The sequence below is a fragment of the Macaca nemestrina genome, chromosome 13 (genome assembly GCF_043159975.1).
Source record: "Macaca nemestrina isolate mMacNem1 chromosome 13, mMacNem.hap1, whole genome shotgun sequence".
NCBI lineage: Eukaryota > Metazoa > Chordata > Mammalia > Primates > Cercopithecidae > Macaca > Macaca nemestrina.
In genome coordinates, this window is record NC_092137.1 from 63,893,722 (window position 1) to 63,909,234 (window position 15,513).

The following is a 15,513-nucleotide window of genomic DNA, read 5'->3' on the forward strand; positions in this document are numbered from 1 at the left end:
GTTATTTTGTTATCTAAAACATTAATCTCTTTTTTTTTTTTGAGACAGAGCCTTGCTCTGTCGCCCAGACTAGAGTGCAGTGGCATATTCTCAGCTCACTGCAACCTCCACCTCCCTGGTTCAAGCAATTCTCCTGTCTCAGCCTCCCTAGTAGCTGGGATTACAGGCACCCACCACCGCGCCCGGATACTTTTTGTATTTTTAGTAGAGACAGGGTTTCTCCATCTTGGCCTGGCTGGCCTCGAACTCCTGACCTCATGATCCACCCACCTCAGCCTCCCACTGCTGGAATTACCGGCGTGAGCCACTGTGCCCAGCCCGACATTAATCTCAAATGCTATAATTTTTGTTCTCAGTTTTCCAATAACAGGATTACTAGAAGACAACATTTAGTTGAAAAGACAAAGCTCATGTGTTGTCAACCTCCCCCAAGATTGTCATGATCTGGAGTTATAATATTCAAGGAGTATTTAACTGACATTTTTTACACCCTAGTCAGTGACTAGACTAGAGAGACACAGAGATTAGAGAGACATAGAGAAACTTATTTTCGTTCTTTAAAAATATTGAAAATCAGGCCGGGCGCGGTGGCTCAAGCCTGTAATCCCAGCACTTTGGGAGGCCAAGACGGGTGGATCACGAAGTCAGGAGATCGAGACTATCCTGGCTAACCCGGTGAAACCCCGTCTCTACTAAAAAATACAAAAAAAAAAACTAGCCGGGCAAGGTGGCGGGCGCCTGTAGTCCCAGCTACTCGGGAGGCTGAGGCAGGAGAATGGCGTAAACCCGGGAGGCGGAGCTTGCAGTGAGCTGAGATCTGGCCACTGCACTCCAGCCTGGGTGACAGAACGAGACTCCGTCTCCAAAAAAAAAAAAAAAAAAAAATATATATATATATATATATATATTGAAAATCATGTCTGTAATGATAGAGACAGGAGGCAGAGAAATTCTAGGTAGAAAAGGGTGGGTTCCCTTGTGAAGCTCCACTTTCAAGCCTGGAACCACAGCCCAAAGTAAGAACATGCATTCCCATTTTCCCACTCCAACATTGCCTTTTTCAAAACCACCCATGGCCCGACCTGCCCTCCTTCTTGTACCCATAAAAACCCCAGGCTCCACTGAAAGAGAGCAGAGAAGGGGAAAAGAGAAGGAGTAGCTGAACATTGGAGAGAAGCAGCTTAACTTCAATGGGATGGCTTGACAGCGGAACTTTGGAGCAGAGTCCCTCCAGAGACTGCCAGACTTCAAGGGAAGAATACCTTCCTGTTCCACTCCCTTTCCAGCTGAGCACCACTTCCATCGGCAATAAAATCCTCTGCATTCACCACCCTTCAATTTGTTCATGGGACCTGATTTTTCCTGGACACCGAACAAGAGCTTGGGTGCCATGGCTGCAGATGATAAAGGCTGTCACACTGACCCTCTGCCCTCCTGGTGGAGAGCAACTGCCTCATGCAAAAACGCAGAGGTCCCACTGAGCTGTGTAACACTTGAGCTGTCCTCGGATAGCAAAGCTAAAAGAGCGTACTGTAACGCACACCCTCTGGGGCTTTAGGGGTCATGGGTACCCCCGGACTAGATCCTGCTGCCACGACTCCTGGCACCCACTCACCTGCGTGCTCCCCTTCCTGCTAGGGGTTGAGAGCTGTGGGCTGAATAAGCGAGGCACCCTTGTCGCTGAGGCCCACAAAGGGGTCAGGGAAAATCTCCTGTTTCAGAAATGTTATACATAGTCTATATACCAGCTTTCTGCTCTACAAAACAGGATGATGATAACTACTATTATTCTATTTTATAACGATAAAAATTGTTTTTTTCTCAATTAAAAAACATGCCATTTTCCCCTTTTTAACTTTCAAAACAAAATGAATATCATAAAGATAATTACATTCACTCAGAGAGGAAAATAATATATACAGATATCATCTTCTTTGTATAATATCAAATATAATATAAAATATTTTGCTAATGAACATACCTTCTGACAATTCTATTTATGACTTTATAAACAGAAACCACGACAGAGCTTATCTTAAAAAAATCTATTTAAAAAGCATAAGTTTCAACGGAGGAAAAACTAAGAGTGATCTTAAAATAGAGAGGGTTCAGTTTAAGATTCAAAACAGACAATTTTGCAAGCTTCTGTTCTATGAGGAAATTCACAGTTGTGAGTTTAGATACCATCTGGTTTAGGAGGCCTCAGTTTTTCCATACAGAGGACCAGCTCCCAATATGACATCCTGGTATGTGGCCTAAGGGAATTGGTAACAACATCCTTTACAGCAGCTGCTCAACTTTTTAATAGAAAATCACAGGGGTCTGAGAGAAGGGTACATCCTACGGCAACTGGCTTAGCAACCAGTTGACCTAATGCCTGCAAGGTTCCTCCTAAAGAACCCAGATCCAGGACCACAATACAGAAAACCAACTTGGAGCTGGAATGGGCTTCACAGTTACCTAGTCTAGTGGTCCCACACTTGGACTCAACAATGAGTTTCCAAAACAAAACAACAACAACCCAACAAAACAAAAAGTTTCACACGGCTTTAGCTTCTAGAAAGGTAGAGTAGATATTCTTTCATCTGTTCTTTCCTCTAAGTATAACTAAAGGAATAACATGGCGGTGAGTTCTCTGGGCTTTATTTTTACTTTGTATAGATACCAGAAGCCAGCAAACTGGAAACACCAACAGGCATAGACAAACAAAGAAAAAAGCCCATTATAAGCCTGCTCTCTCTAGCCAAAGGACCAAGAAAGGGGGCAGTTTTGCAAGAGAAAAAACTTCTAGGCAATAATTGCTCTACTCCACCACAGAAAAGAACTGTAACCCCACCCTACCTATACTAGCAAACGTCAAATGGGGAGCCCAAAATTCCCTTCAGGCCATGCTGTATAAAGGCATCCTAACCCCACCACTGGGGAAGTATCAGAGAAGGCCAAGTAGAATTTTATGACTTTCATCCCACTGGGAAATTTGAGAAATTTTATAGTATCAGTGGAGACTACATGGGAAGTCTGGATTTCCACTGTACTCAGTATTAATGAGGCACTCCTCTCCTACCTACATGCTATGTGGTGTCAGAGGAGAGCCAGTGGACAGTAAGGACTTATATCAGCAAAGAAGGCCACCTCCCTCCTGGTGGCAGTAGAGGCCATGTGGGAAGCAATGATGACACACTCCTACTCCTCTCAGTCAGGCAGTATCAGTAAAGGCTTAGTGGAGAGTTGGAACTTCCACTCCCACCCGGCAGTAACAAGGAGGCCTCAACCCCACTTGGGTATCAGTGGAGATTGAGTGAGGGACCTAAATGTCTACCCTCAGCTGGCAATAAAGAGGTGGTACCCACCCCCCCTCCTGCCATAGTAGTGTCAGAGAAAGCCATGTAAAACAAAACATGTAACTAAGATCTGGACTTTCATAATGTAATACTCAAAATGTCCAGATTTCCATTGAAAATTACTTGTCACATCATGAACTAAAAAATTTCAAACTGAATGAAAATAGACAATGAATAGATGCCAATACTGAGATGACAGCAACATTAGGATTTAAATCCAACAAGAATTTAAAGGCAGCTATTATATATGCTTCAATGAGAAATTACGAACATGCTTGGAACAAATGAAAAATCAGAAAATCTAAGCATAAATGATGTGCAAAATCATAGCAACCATGAAAAAATTATAAGGAAAAGATATACTCAAAAAACCATATCTAAATAAATAGAATTCACAAACATATTCGAGTAACCCACAAGAAGTAAGGAAAAAGAAAATGGAAACAAAACTCAGAGGAAACAAATAGAAAGCAAAAATGAAGTGACAAATATAAACTCTAATACATCAATAATTACTTTATATGAAAATGGCCTAAAGGCATCCATTAAAAGACAGATTGACAGAAGGGATTTGAAAAGATGACCTAATTACATGCTGTCTAAAAGAAACTTACTTCAAGTATGATGATAGAAACAGGGTTGAAAGTAAAAGAATGAAAAAAGATATGATGCAAACATTAATCAAAAAGAAAGCAAGTGTGTCTACACTAATATCGGATAAAGAGAAAAAAACTACCAGGGACAGAGAGGGCCTTTAACATAATGACAAAATGATCACTCCACCAAAAAGACATAGCAATCCCACATATGTATGCACCAAACAACAGAGATGGAAAATACGTGAAGCAAAAACTGACAGGATTAATGACATAGACAAATACACAATTATAGTTGGAGATGTGAGCACGTCTCTCTCAACAATGGATAGATCAATGAGACAGAAAGATCTGCAAGCTATAGAAGAACTCAACAACATCAAACAACAGAATTCTACCCCCAAACAGCAGAGTATATATTCTTTTCAAGTTTTCCTGAATACGTACCAAGATAGACCTTATTCTAGGCCATAAAACAAACCTCAACAAATGTAAAAGAACTGAAATAATACAGAGTAAGTTGTCTGAACACAATGAAATCAAATTAGAAATCAACAATGGAAAGACAATAGGAAAATCACTAAACACTTGGAAAGTAAACAAGTAATGAAAATATAATGTATCAAAATTGTGGGCTGGGCACAGTGGCTCACACCTATAATCTCAGCACTTTGGGAGGCCTAAGTGGATGGAACACCTGAGGTCAGGAGTTCGAGACCAGCCTGGCCAACATGGTGAAACCCCATCTCTACTAAAAATACAAAAAATCAGCTGGGTGTGGCAGTGCACACCTGTAATCCCAGCTACTAAGGAGGCTGAAGCAAGAGAATCACTTGAACCCAAGAGGCAGAGGTTGCAGTGAGTGATATTGTGCCACTGCACTCCAGTCTGGGCAACAGAGTGAGACTCCATCTCAAAATAAATTAAAGAAAAATTGTGAGACACAGCTGAAGCAGTCCTGAGAAAATAATTCATATCACTAAATGAATACATTAGAAAAGAAGAGTTTCAAATTAATGATCTAAGTTTCCACCTAAGGAAGCTAGAAAAAGGAGAGAAAAAAGCAAGCAGAAGGGAAAAATGAACATGAAAGTGGAACCAATGAAACTGAAAATAGAAAAACAATAGGGAGAGGAGTGATGTCAGCAAGATGGAGTAGTAAGAGATAGCAGCCTCCCTCCTCTAACAAAAAATAATAATTAAACAGCTATCCAAGGATAAAAATAGCCCTGAGAGGACTCAAATGTCCATTTAAAAACTACAACAACACAGTGGAGCAAAAAAGGATAATAACCATACAGAAAAGATTGCTAACAAGATTGGCTAATTAGAGACATCTGGAGATGGCTGGGAGTAAAGGCAAGGCATGGGGGCTATCTTTATCAGCCATGCAGCAGGTGCCATTGTAACTCCAAGTGGCCTGCCCAATGGAGGACTCCGGCAACCTTCTTCTTTGCTGCTCAGGACCTCAATAGCCCTGATGACAGCCACAGACTGTGCAGCTTTCACTGTGGAGAACCCTGTAGTGTTCATTGGTGCCAACCCCAGAATCCTGCTCTGCAGAGGACACTGGCATCTTTCATTACTGAGATAATGAACAGTCATTGTTGCCACAGACTCCCCAGAGAGAGAGATACTGCTGAGCACCCCCAGAAAAGGATAGGCTGTTGTGCATGTTGAGGACCCCTGCAATCCTTACTGATGATGACCTCAGCTGACGGAGCTGCACAGATATTACAACACTGTTCCTTCTATAGAGCTGAAACTATCACCTAATTCTTCCAGTGCCCTTGCACCAGCCCAGCACCACCTTGCTGAAGGTCTTTCCCCACAAAAATCAGTTTGTAAAATCTGGAAGAAAGGCTTGCTCCATAAAATACACAGACATCAACATGGGAACCAAAAAAAAAAAAAAAAAAAAAAAACAATAGAGGAAACATACACAGACATCAACATGAGAAAAAAAAAAAAAAAATAGAGGCAACACAATATCACCAGAGGAACACAATAATTTTACAATAACCAACCCCAAGGAAATAAAGATCTACAAACTGCTGAACATAGAATACAAAATACTTGTTTAAAAGAAGTTCAGTAAGCTATAACAGAACAAAAGAATACAAAATACTTGCTTAAAAGAAGTTCAGTAAGCTATAACAGAACACAGATAGACAACTCAATGCAATCAGGAAAAAAATACACGAGCAAAACGAGAAGCTCAACAGACAGGAATTTAAAAAAAGAAAAAAAGAAACAAGTACTGGAGTTGAAGAATACAATGAATAAAATGCAAAATGAAATAGAGAGCATCAACAGCAGACTTGAACAAGTGGAGGGGAAAAACTATAAACTCAACGACCACTCATTTGAAATTATCCAGTTAGACAGGGAAATAGAAAAAGGAAATTTTTTAAAGTGAAGAAAATATATGTGAATTATAGGACACCAAAAAGCAGCCCAATGTATACATTATGGGAGTTTCAGAAGAAGAGAGAGAGAGCAAAGCAGGCAGAAAGCTTATTGAAAGAAACAATGTTGGAAAACTTCCCACATCTGGGGATATGTATGGATATCTAGGAATATGAAGCTCACAGATCCCCATACAGATGCAATCCAAAGAGGACTTCACCAAAACGAATTGTAATAAAACTGTCAAAAATCAAAGACAAAATTTTCAAAGTAGCATGAGAAAAGAAACTCATCTCATACAAGGGAGTCTTCATAAGGCTACCAGCAGACTTCTCAGCAGAAACCCTATAGGCCAGGAGAGAGTAAGATATATTCAAAGTCCTGAAAAAAAAATATGACAACCAAAACTATTTTACCCAGCAAAGCTGTCCTTCAGCAATGAATGAGAGAGAAAGACATTCCCAGACAAACAAAAGCTGAGGGAGTTCATTACCACTAGACCTTCCATATAAGAAATACAGAAGGGAGTTATTCAAGCTAAAATGAGAAGACACTAATAGAAAACATATGAAAGTATGAAACTCACTGGTAGAGGTAAATATATAATCAAATTCAGAGTGCACTAATTACTGTAATAGTATAAAAGTTTAAAGACAAAAAGCATTAAAAATAACTATAGCTACAATAATTTGTTCATTGATACATAATATAAAAAGAAAAATGCAAATTATGACATCAAAATATAAAATGGAGTTGAGTAAAAGAGTAGAGTTTTTGTATGCAGTTGAAGTTCAGTTAATATCAACTTAAAATAGATTGTTATAATTATAAAATATTTTATGGAAGCCTAATGGTAACAACAAAGTACAAACTATAGTAGATACACAAAAGGTAAATAGAAAAAAATCAAAGCATACCACTATGGAAAACCATCAAATCACAAAGGAAGACAGGAAAGAAGGAAGAAAGGAACAAAGGAACTAAAAACAGCCAGGAAACAATTAATGAGATGGTAATAGTAAGTCCTTACCTATAAACAATTATTTTTTATTTAAATGGCTTAAATTCAGTTAGATGCAGTGGCTCATGCCTGAAATCCCAGCACTTTGGGAGGCCAAGGCAGGTGGATCACTTGTGTTAAGGAGTTCCAGACCAGCCTGGCCAACATGGTGAAACCCTGTCTCTACCAAAAATACAAAAATTAGCCAGATGTGGTGGTGCATGCCTGTAATCCCAGCTACTCGGGAAGCTGAGGCAGGAGAATTGCTTGAACCTGGGAGGTGGAGGTTGCAGTGAGCTGAGATCACACCACTGCACTCTGGCAACAAAGCGAGATTCCATCTCCAAAAAAGGGGGAGTTAAATCCCCCAATCAACAAACAAACATAGAGTGCCTGAATAGACAAAAACAAAAACAAAAAAGATACAACTATATGCTACCTACAAGAGCCTCACTTCAACTTTAAGAAAACACACAGGCTGAAAGTGAAGGAATTGAAAAAGATAGTCCATGCAAATGGAAACCAAAAGAGAGCAGGGATAGCTATACTTATATCAAACAAAATAAACTATAAGTCAAAATAATGATAAAGGGGTCAATTCATCAAAAGGATATAGCAATTGTAAATATGCACCCAGTATTGGAACCCACAAATATATTAAGCCAATATTAAAGGCCTAAAAGGAGAAATCTATAGCAATACAATAATAGTAGAAACTTTAACATCTCATTTTCAAAATGGACAGTCATCCAAGCAGAAAATCCATAAGGAAATATTGTACTTGAACTACAATTTAGATCAAATGGACCTAACAGACATATCCAGAACATTTAATCCAATAGCAGCAGAATATACATTCATCTCAAGTACACATGGAACATTCTCCAGGATAGATCATATGTTCGGCTACAAAACAAGTCTTAACAAATTTAAGAAGCTGGAAAATTTACAAATATGTTAAAATTAAACAACATACTCCAGAACAATCAATGGATGAAGGAAGAAATCAAAAGGGAAATTAAAAAATATCTTGAGACAAATAAAACTGAAAACACAACATACCAAAACTTATGGAATGTAACAAAATAAATAACCTAATGTTATACCTTAAGGAACTAAAAAAGGATAACTAAGTGCAAAGTTATCAGAAGAAAGGAAATAACAAGATCAGAGCAGAAACAAGTGAAATAGAGAGTAGAAAAGATCAATGAAACTAAGAGCTGGTTTCTTGAGAAGATAAAACTGACACACATTTAGCCAAATTAAGTAAGAAAAACAGAGAAGACTTGAATAAAGAAAATCATAAGCAGGGGACATTACAACTGCAACTCCATAAATACAAAGGGTCATAGACAACTACTATACATAATTATATACCAGTAAATTAGATAACCTAGAGGAAATGTATACATTCCTAGAAACATACAACCTACCAAGACTGAAACATGAAGAAACAGAAAATCTGAATAGATTTATAACTAATAAGAACTAATAAGAACATTGAATCAGATCAAAAATCTCCCAAAAAAGAAGAGACCAGGAACATATGGCTTTACTGGCAAATTCTACCAAATATTGAAAGAAGAATTAATGCCAATCTTTCTCAAACTCTTCCAGAAAATTGAAGAGGAGAGAACACTTCCAACCCCATTTTATGAAGCCAGCATTACCTTGATACCTAAACCAGATGAGGATACTGTAAGAAAAGAAACTTAGAGGTTAATATCCCTGATGAACATAGATGCAAAAATTCTCAACAAAATACTAGCAAATTGAATTCAATAGCACGTTAAAAGAATCAAACACCATAATCAAGTGAGATGCAAGGATGGTTCAATAGACACAAAACAATAAAGATGACACACCAGATTAACAGAATAAAGGATAAAAATTATATGATCATCTCAATAGATGCAGAAAAAGCATTTTAAAAAATCAACATGTTTCATGATAAAAACTCTTAACAAATTAGGCATAGAAGTAATTTATTTCAACATAATAAAGCCGTATATGACAAGCTCCCAGCTAACATCATATCAATGGTGAAAAGCTGAAAGGTTTTCCTCTAAGAATCAGAACAAGACAGACAAGGATGTCCTCTCTTGCCTCTTCTATGTAACATAGTACTGGAAGTCCTAGCCAGAGCAATTAGGGAAGAAAAAGAGATCAAAGGAATCTACATTGAAAAGGAAGAAGTAAAATTACTGTTTGCAGATGATATGGTCTTGTACATATAAAATCCTAAAGACTTCACCTAAAATTGGTTAGAAGTAATCAACAAATTAAATATAATACCAGGATAGAAAATCAACATATTAATATCAGTTGTATCAGTTTCTACATTTCAACAAGGAACTATCCAAAAAACAAATCAAGAGAACAACCTCATTTAAAATAGCATCAAAAAAATTAACGTATTTGGGAATAAATTAAACTATGGAGGTAAAAGGTCTGTATACTGAAAACTACAAAACATTGGTGATGAAATTGAAGACATAAACAAATGGAAAGATATCACATGTTCATGGATTGGAAGAATATTGTTAAAATGTCCATACTATGCAAAGTGATCAATAGATTCAACATAATCTTTGTCAAAATTATATCATCATTTTTCATAGAAATAGTAAAAACAATACTAAAGTGTGGATAGAATCACAAAGGACCCCAAACACCCAAAGCAATCATGAGAAAAAACAAGGCTGGTGGCATCACCCTTCCTTCATTTTGTTGAGACAGATTCTCACTCTGTCACCCAGGCTGGAGTGCAATATGCAATGGTGCAATCATGGCTCACTGCAGCCTCAATCTCTGTGCTCAAGACATCCTCCTATCTCAGCCTCCCATGTATCTGGGACTACAGGTACATACTACATGCCTGGCTAATCTTTTTTCACTTTTTGTAGATACAGGGTCTCAATATGTCATCCAGGCTGGCATCACACTTCTTAATTTCAAATTACATTGCAAATAAATAGTAATAAAATAGTATGACACTGGCCTAAAAACAGACACACTAAGCAATTGAACAGAATACAGAGCCCAGAAATAAACCCACACATGCACAGTCAACCAGTCTTTGACAAGGGCTTCAAGAATACACAATGAAGAAAGGTGATATCTTCAAAAAAACAGTGTTGGGAAACTGGATATCCACATGCAAGGAAATGAAACTGTATCCCCACTTTACATCACTTCCAAAAATTAACCCAAATTGAATTTAAGATGTAAGTGTAAAACTCGAAATTGTAAAACTCCTAGAAGAAAGAGAAAAGCTCCTTGACATTAGTCTTGGCGGTGATATTTTGGCTATGACACGAAAGGCACAGGCAATAAAAGCAAAAACAAACAAGAGTGGTGGCTGGGTGCGGTGGCTCATGCCTGTAATCCCAGCACTTTGGGAGGTTGAGAAGGGTGGATCATGAGGTCAGGAGTTCAAGACCAGTCTGGCCAACATGGTGAAACCCCATCTCTACTAAAAATACAAAAAATTAGCTGGGCATGATGGCGCGTGCCCGTAATCCCAGCTACCCAGGAGGCTGAGGCAGAGAATTGCTTAAAGCTGAGAGATGGAGGTTGCAGTGAACCGAGATCATGCCACTGCACTCCAGTCTGGGTGACAGAGCAAGACTCCATCTCAAAAAAAAAAAAAAAGAAAAGAAAAGAGAAAACAAAAACAAAGAAACAAACAAAAAAAGGGGCTACATTGGGAAAAAAAAAAAAGCTTTTGCACAGCAAACTAAACAATCAACAAAGTAGAAAGGCAACCTACAGAATGGGAGAAAATATATCTGATGTAAGGGGCTAACAACTAGAATGTATAAGGAACTAATACAGCTCAATAGCAAAACAAACAAACAAACAAACAAACAAAAAACAACAACAAAACACAAATAATCTGGTTTCAAAATGGGCGAAAGACCTGAATGGATACTTTTCCAAAGAAGATACACAAATGGCCAGCAGATACAGGAAAGGGTACTATACATCACTAACCATCATGGAAATGCAAATCAAAACCACAATTAGAGATAATCTCACATCTGTAATAAAAAATATCAAAAGATACCAAGTGTTGGCAATAATGTGGATAAATGAAAACCGTCTCAAACTTTTGGTAGGAATGTAAATTGGTATAACTACTATAGAAAACAGTATGGAGGTTCCTTACAAAATTAAAAATAAAACTTTTATATAATCCAGCAACCCCAAGTCTGGGTATATCTCTGAAGTCACGGAAATCAGTATCTTAAAGAGATATCTACACTCCCATGTTCATTGGATGGATGAACATTGGATTGGATTTTATCAATGGATTAAAAAATGTGTTATGTATGTATAATAGAATATTATTGAGCCATAAAATGAAGGAAATACTGCCATTGTGATCTCATAGAAACAGAGAGTAGAATGGTGGTTCCCACGGACTGGGGCTGTGGGAAAATGAAGAGATGGTGGGCAAAGGGTACAAGCCCTCAATAGTAAGATGAATACAATTTGAGGTTCTAATGTACAGTGTGAGAATTATACTTTAAAATATTGTTCTGTATACTTGAAATTTGCTATGAGAGTACATCTTAAGCATTCTCTATCTCTCTCATTCTCTCTCTCTCTCCCACATACACACACACACACACACACATTAGCTGGCCAAGGTATCTGTGTGCGGTGATGATTATGTTAATTAACTTGATTGTGGTAATCAGTTCACAATCTATACATATATCAAATCATCATCTTGTACACTTTAAATATATACAGTTGTTTTTTTTTTTTTTTTTTTTTTTTGAGACGGAGTCTCGCTTTGTCGCCCAGGCTGGAGTGCAGTGGCCGGATCTCAGCTCACTGCAAGCTCCGCCTCCCGGGTTTACGCCATTCTCCTGCCTCAGCCTCCCGAGTAGCTGGGACTACAGGCGCCCATCACCTCGCCCGGCTAGTTTTTTGTATTTTTAGTAGAGACGGGGTTTCACCATATTAGCCAGGATGGTCTCGATCTCCTGACCTCGTGATCCGCCCGTCTCGGCCTCCCAAAGTGCTGGGATTACAGGCTTGAGCCACCGCGCCCAGCCTGGTTTTATCAATTATACTTCAATAAAGCTTTTAGAAAATGAAAAAATGGGCTGGGTGCAGTGACTCTCAGTTGTAATCCCAACACTTTGGAAGGCAGAGGCAGGAGGATTGCTTGAGGCCAGGATTATGAGACTAGTCTGGGCAACATAGTGAGACTCTGTCTCTATAAAATTTTTAAAAATTGACTAGGTATGGTTGTACATGCCTGTAGTCCTAGCCACTCAGGAGGTTGAGGTGGGAGGATCACTTGAGCCCAGGAGTTTGAGGTTACAGTGAGCTGTGATTATACCATTACACTATAGCCGGGGTGACAGAGGGAGCTTCTGTCTCCGAAAAAAAAGGAAAAAAATCAATGAAACAAAGAACTGTTTCCTTGAAAACATCAATAATGTTGACAAACCTGTAGCATGGCTGAAAAGCAAAAACAGAGAGAAGACACAAATTACTAATATCAAGAAGAAAACAGGGATATCATTATAGAACCTGCATATGCTAAAAGAATAATAAGGGAATATGAAGAAAAATTCTATGTTCAGAAATTTGGCAACTTAGGTGAAATGAATCAAGTTCTTAAAAAGCACAATTCATCCAATATGAAATAGAGAATGTGAAACATTGTACAGGTACTAAGTAAACTGAATTCATAATTCAACATCCTGTCTTGCCCAGGCTGGAGTGCAGTGGAGTGAACCTAGGAGGCGGAGGTTGCACTGAGCTGAGATTGCACCACTGCACTCCAGCTTGGGTGACAGAATGAGACTCCATCTCAAAAAAAAAGAGATCCTCCTGTTTCAGCCTTTCAAGTAGCTATGATTACAAATATGCGCCATCATGCTTGGCTAATTTAAAAAATAATTTTGTAGACAGGGTCTACTATGTTGCCCAGTCTGATCTATCAAACTCCGGACCTCAAGCAACTCTCCTGCCTCAGCCTCCCAAAGTGCTGGGATTACAGGTGTGAGCAACCTAACCTGGCCTAGAAATTTATTTCTTATAGTTCTAGAGGCTGGGGAGTCTAAGATCAAGGTAAGAGGGGCACACTGAGAGTCAAACTGGCTTTTATAACAGACCCATTCTTATGTTAACTAACCCACTACCATGGTAACCCATTAATCCATGGCAAGTTCTCATTTCTTAATACTGTTACATTGGGGATTAAATTTCAGCATGAGTTTCACAGGACAAAAACATTTAAATCATAGCAGAAGATATGCAGGTGTCAAGTAAGAACATATAAAGATATTTAACATCATTAGCCATTAGAGATACAAATTAAAACCATGATGAGCTATTACTACAAACGTAACAAAATGGCTTAAATAAGAAATAGTGACAAAACCAGATGCTGTCAAAAATGTGGAGAAACTAGATCACTCACACATTGCTGGGAGGAAAGTAAAATGGTACAGTCATTATGGAAAACATTATGGAAACAATATTGCAGTTTCTTGAAAAATTAAACATGCAACTACCATATCACCCTGAAGTTGCATTCTTGGGTGCTTATTCCAGAGAGATCAAGATTTAATGTTAATATACAAACTTGCACATGAAAAATTAGCTGCATGTAGCAGTGTTTCCCTGTTCTCCCAGCTATTCAGGAGGCAGTGGCAGGAGGATTGCTTAACCCTGGCGGGTTGAAGCAGCAGTGAGCTGTGATCACATCACTGCACTCCACCCTGGGCAAAAGAATGAGACTCTCTGAAAAACACAAAACAAAACCAAACAAAACCCTGCAAATGAGTGTTTATATATTTTTATTTATAATGGTCTAAAACTTGAACAAACTTAGATGTCCTTCACCCGGTGAATAATCGGTTAAACATATTGTGGCACATCCATGCCATGGAATACTACTTGACAATAAAAAGAAATAAAATATTTTTTTTGTGGGTGCATAGTAAGTGTATATATTCATAAGGACCATGAGATGTTTTGATACAGGAATGCAATGTGTAATAATCACATCATGGAGAGTACGGTATCCATTCCCTCAAGGATTCATTCTTTGTGTTATAAACAATCCAATTATACTTTTTTAGTTATTTTTAGATGTACAATTAAATTATTATTGACTATTGTCAACCTGCTGTGCAATCAAATGCTAGGTCTTATTCATGCTTTCGAACTATTTTTTGTACCCATTAACCATCCCCATCTTCCTCCTAACCTCCCACTAACCTTCCCAGCCCCTAGTAACCATCTTTCTACTCTATCTCCATGAATTCAGTTGATTTGATTTTTAGATCCCACAAATAAATGAGAGCATGGGATGGTTGTCTTTCCATGCCTGCCTTTTTTCGCTTAACATAATGATCTTTGGTTCCATCCATGTTGTTACAAATGATAGGATTTCATTTTTTATAGCTAAATAGTACCCCATTGTGTATATGTACCACGTTTTATTTATCCATTCATCTGTTGAGGGACACTCAGGTTGCTTCCAAATCTTGGCTATTGTGAACAGTGCTACAATAAACATGAGAGTGCAGATAACTCTTCAATATGCTGATTTCCTTTCTTTTGAGTATATACCCAGCTCTATATTTAGATTTTTGAGGAACCTCCAAACTGTTCTCCATAGTGGTTGTACTAATTTCATTTTCATCAACAGTGTATGAGGGTTCCATTTTCTCTACATCCTTGCCAGCATTTCTTATTGCCTGTCTTTTGGATATAAACCATTTTAACTGGGGTGAGATGATATCTCATTGTAGTTTTGATTTGCATTTTGCTGATGATCAATGATACTGGGCACTTTTTCATATGCCTGTTTGTTGTTTGCATGTCTTCTTTTGAGAAATGTCTGCACATCTTTTGCCCATTTTTTGGATTGGATTATTAGATTTTTCCCTATAGAGTTGTTTGAGCTCCTTACATATTCTGGTTATTAATCCCTTGTCAGATGGGCAGCTTGCAAATATTCTCTCCCATTCTGGTAGTTTTCTCTTCACTTTGTTGATTGTTTCCATTTCTGTGCAAAGTCTTTTTAACTTGACGTGATCCCATTTGTCCATTTTTACTTTGGTTGCCTGTGCTTGTGGGGTATTACTCAAGAAATTTTTGCCTACACCAATGTCCTGGAAACTTTCCCCAA

The 15,513-nt window shown here is 38.2% G+C and overlaps 1 protein-coding gene across 1 annotated transcript in view; it reads right to left on the reverse strand.

The window, feature by feature from the left end:
- WDPC (WD repeat containing planar cell polarity effector) overlaps positions 1-15,513 on the reverse strand; it is a 675,061-nt gene that overhangs the window by 525,186 nt on the left and 134,362 nt on the right. The window lies entirely within an intron of this gene.